Here is a 5,000-nt window from a genome sequence, read left to right as displayed (position 1 = left end):
TTGCCAGATAAGACTGATAATTTCCAGCCCGAAGGATGCAAAAAACGTGAAAGCACTAAATAATCCTGTCCAATTTGCACTAAATTCTATTTATATGGTCATATATTTGCAGAACAACCTGGCCAAATGCCTTTTTTTACCCATTTTTACCTGCAGATGGCCATCCCAAACAGCCTAATTGGGCGGGAAACAGCCCAATCTGGCAACACTGCCCGCTGTTATGGACCACAGTGCTGCTCTTGCGCACAGTACACACACTACACACACTACAGTGATATTCCAGTGCAAGTAGAAACAGGTTTTTATATGAGATACTGTAAGCTTTATGTATAATATCATAGCATTGACTATCTGAGATATGCAGCGTGTGCCACGTGTTACAAGTATTGGGTCATTCTAATTAGGGGTAGGCCTACATTTCTTTTTTTTCCCCTGTGTTTTTCGTTTTTTGTTTTTTTTATATAAATAGTTGTAGATGTTTCCTTGGTATAGCCTACTTCCTTAAGTGTCTAAAGAAACTAGTTGGCAAGCTTAATCTTCAATTACTTTGTAAATATTTTAATGAAAATGAACATTTGCTTCTTTATTTTTGTAAACCATGCTACTGACCAATGGTTTGTCATTAAAAATAGACCTATATAAAAATACTGCACATTTGAAACATAGGCTACTTGTTTGAAAGTGCCATACTCTGTCATCCTCTTTCATAACCATACTCTGTCATAACAACTGTGTCATATAACAACTCTGTCATACTGTCACAGCTGATGGGTGACACAGTTGATGGACGAGTGACACAGTTGACGGACATTTTAGAGTATTATGTTAACTGCAGACATCAGAGCTTTCACTACAAATCCTTAATAAATTCATATTTTACAAGCTTTATCTGTATGCTCGCAAATATAATTTCTAAATCACATTCTTATGAATATGTTGACAATACAGTTAACAGACAATTATCCCTCTCTAAGACCATACAGGTGAACTCAAAACTTACCAAAAGGTCTTCACATTTCCATCCAAAGAGGATATGACATTTTATGATATTGGTCATATGACTTAGGACCAAACTATTGCTGATTTATGGAGGGGGTTTCAGTGAGTGACACGTTTTTTTTGGGATGCACACAAAATTCCAGATTTAATGTATAATGTAAAGATGAGAATGATAGGCTTTTAAACACTTTAATCATATTAACTACTGTGAATAAATATTAATAAATATTTAGAACAAAAAATGTTTCTTTACATGTTAATATGAAGACTGAATCTATAATTCTAGACGCCCCTAGTGACCAGAAATGTAATTACGGGAACTCCACAAAAAGAAGGCAGAAAGACTTAGGGTGTAACATGGTCAAATGTTCTATCAAGCAGCTTCCTTGGCGGAGGTCTGCGCTCTCTGAGTTCTAGTTATTCTAGTTATAGAATGACTCTATTTCTCTATGTTTTATTGTGAAATTGTTTGACCCTTTTAACCCTCTGGTTGTGTTAGAAACATGATTACTTTCATGGTGTTAACGGTCAAAATTCACCGCCTACACAAAAAAAGTAATAATACATTGATTAAAATTTTGATTTGCATATTTTGTGATTAATACCTTTTAGACATCCTTTTGAAACATTTCCAATGTGATTTAAATGTTATTCTGCTTTGTTTTAGTGATTTGTAGGCTTTTTTTATTATCTTGCACCAATTCGTTTTACTAATCCTCTGGAGTCTAGGGCCTCTCAGAGGCTTTCAGGCCGTTTGGAACAGCTTTACTTTTTTCAAGTATTTCAACTAACTGTAAACATCTATACTAATGTGGCACATATGGTTGTATTCTGAAAAGCCTAACAAAAAAGAAAATGAGATTAAAGTGAATGTAATATACAGTAACTGTACACAACTTTGGGAGATGTAAATTAATGGCCCGGTCATTTTTGACTGAAACATGAATGTAACAAGTTGGTGTATCCACAATTCTTTAGGAATTTCATTATATTTCATTTTGACCATTTGAATAGGTTAGCTTGAGGATACCATGAAGTGTCATTTGTGTATGATGAAAAATAGAGAAGTTATTAAAGAATGAAGTTTCAAAACGGTCATTTTTGACCGTAAAACAACCAGAGGGTTAAGTAATCAAACTGGCATAAATTTCCTTGACATGAATGTACCGTTTTGTGGACTGAACAAATGTAGCTGTGTAGCTGTAGAATGTAGCAATAGACATTAAGTTTTGAAAAAAAAGATACAATTTGAAAATTATGGAAGCTTTTTTGAAAAATAAACAATGTCTGTTTTTATGCACATTGCGCAACAACACCCTTTCAAATATCCTCAGCATTTCATAGTACAGCATTTCAACTTTTATGCACAGTGGTCAATATCTCTATAGGTAGGCCTATATTATATCACTGTCATCTCCCGCTATGCTGTTGTGAGTGTGCTGTGGAGGGCCTAATATGTCTGTGTACATACGTGTGTATGCTCATCCATGCATGCGTAAATGCCTGTACATTCTATGACACTCATACTATATGAGTCAATTATATAGTCAATTGGCAATGAGTCACACAGTTTCAATATAAATACAATTGACTCTCTGTGACACCACTCACCATTTCCCCTACACAGCCACTACACAGCACACTGCAGCTCTGTGCTTGACTACGCCTAGACAGTCTAGTTGGTTAGTGTCCTCTCATGCCTTCTGTGCAGTCTCTCCCTGACAGGACATGGCAATGATGATATTGTAGGCTACGGAGGCCAACAGGAGTCAAACAGCACTGATGAGAGTCAGGGGGGTGTGTGTGTTTTGCGCATCCGTTCCAATGACCGATGCTGTGAGCCGGCTCATTCATTTTTCAAGCGTCCCCTGAGGCTCTGTTCTGGAGCGAAGGGCCACAGCTTGCCTGGCGACAGGATGTTAGTCTTTTTTTCAGGCAAACAGAACAGGTACTACAGACTCAGCGGTACCTGACCACAAAATGACAGTCCCAATGAAGGCAACATATAACATTTAGATTGGCAAATAGCAGCCTACGCCAAGGGAGAAGCGGAGGAGGCAGAGTAAGTGCGGATTTTGACAGAGGGGAGGAGAAAGTGCCGGAAAATCGCCTGTAATCACGTTCAGGGCTTCATGTCTAGTTTCCAAAAACCACCATGAGTTTATGCAGGATGACAGGAGTGTGCCATGCTCTTACTTTGGTGCAAATTATAAGTCTGGGTTTGCAGCTTGCAAAGTTGTTGAATTTGCAATGTCAGGGGGGAAAAAAAATAAAGTTTGTGATTTGTTTTTACAGCAGAATAGAGAGTGGATTTGAATAGAGGAATAGAGTTTCAAAGGATTTATCAAATAGGATAGGAATTTTATTTTGTTTTATTCTTTATTTATATCTAGTTCATTTTATTTTCTTGCAGTGTACTAACTACTGTACTTAGCCAACTATATACTATACTATACTAGACCATACTATACTACACTACTATACTATGCCATGCTATACGTGCAACTCATTTTATTTTGAATGAACCAGACTCACCGTTAAACATCAGTAGAGCAAGCATTAAATAATTACTCTCAGCAACATGGTGTGTTTTGCACCCGCGACGTGCATGGGCCCCCATCACATCAATGACCCCTACGACCCCTACGGCCCCTGTGGCCCCTACGGCCCTTGTGGCCCCTGGAGACTATGGAGCAGCATGCAGGTCAGACGATGACAGATGAGAAATTTCCCAGGTCACACCTCCGAGTCCTTGCAGGGGCAGGTATAACAATATGGTCGCAGAGGTTGCTGTGTGTGTGTGTGTGTGCATGCGTGCGTGCGTGCGTGCGTGCATGCTTGTGTGCGTATGTGCATGCTTGCGTGCGTGCGTGCGTGCGTGCGTGCGTGCTTGCATGCGTGTTTGTACATAATTTGGACATATACTGTATGGGACACAAATGTCCACTAGAAGAAGAAAAAACAAAAATCGTCTTTTGTGAGGTATGCAGTGCTGTCTTCAGTTATTTGCAGTGCTTTTTTTGCTTATTCTGTTGCTAATGATAAATGCAAAAGTGTAACAGCATGGCTGTGATGACAGGTGTTTATTTCGTTTTATTTCAATGGGAGTAAATGGGAGTGCCGTACAACAAGAGTAAGAGTGTGTGTGTGTGTGTGTGTGCGTGCGTGACCGCGTGCGCACATGTGTGTGTGCATGCGTGTGGGTATGCATGCTTGCGTAAGTGCATGCATGAGTAGTACGTAGTATGTGCTTGCGTGTGTGTGCGTATGTGTGTATGCATATGTTGGGGGGTAGACACGTCACCAGGGAATTTCCCACAGGCTTCTGACAAGGAAAATCAATGGCTGCCAATAGATTTAGCTGCCATGTAGCAGGCAGCCAGGCTCCATGGCCCAACATATGGACCAGCATCGATGAGGGACATCAAGTGTTACTCAGGGAGACACAAGTCACAGAAATTAGACAAAGGTCATGAAGCAAATGTGTGCCTATGAATCCTTCAGGCACAAGCACCACCCACCACAAATGGATGAAGTATGAATGTATGAGATATATGAAGTAAAATAAAATACATTTGAATGGATGACAAAGAAAAAGACAAATGAGCGGAAAAGTGGATGTTTAAAAAAATGTAAGTCTATAGCTCTCCTCCTTCGCTGCCAAGGCATGCTTTCGGTATCCGATTCCTGTGTCATCTGTTCATATGGGGTTTACTGAGTGATTCGCCTGTCGGCGGACACTGATGGATGGCATGGGAAGTGACACTCTGTGTGTAATGGTGGATTTGTTGCCACTGGCTCGCAAGATCATTACGGGAAAACTATTTGTTCTAGACAGGCTTGACAAAAACAAACATAAAAACTAGAGATGTACAGGATCCAAGATGCGGTGCTGGATCCAACAGGATAATAGGGTTTTTCAGACTATCCGGATGCGGCAGGATCTTAAGCAGTGGATCAGGTATCCGGCCGTTACCTAAAAATCAGGATCTGGGGCATCT

This window comes from Engraulis encrasicolus, chromosome 14, assembly GCF_034702125.1.
Source record: "Engraulis encrasicolus isolate BLACKSEA-1 chromosome 14, IST_EnEncr_1.0, whole genome shotgun sequence".
Taxonomy (NCBI): Eukaryota; Metazoa; Chordata; class Actinopteri; order Clupeiformes; family Engraulidae; genus Engraulis; species Engraulis encrasicolus.
Note: the sequence above shows the minus strand (reverse complement) of the source record.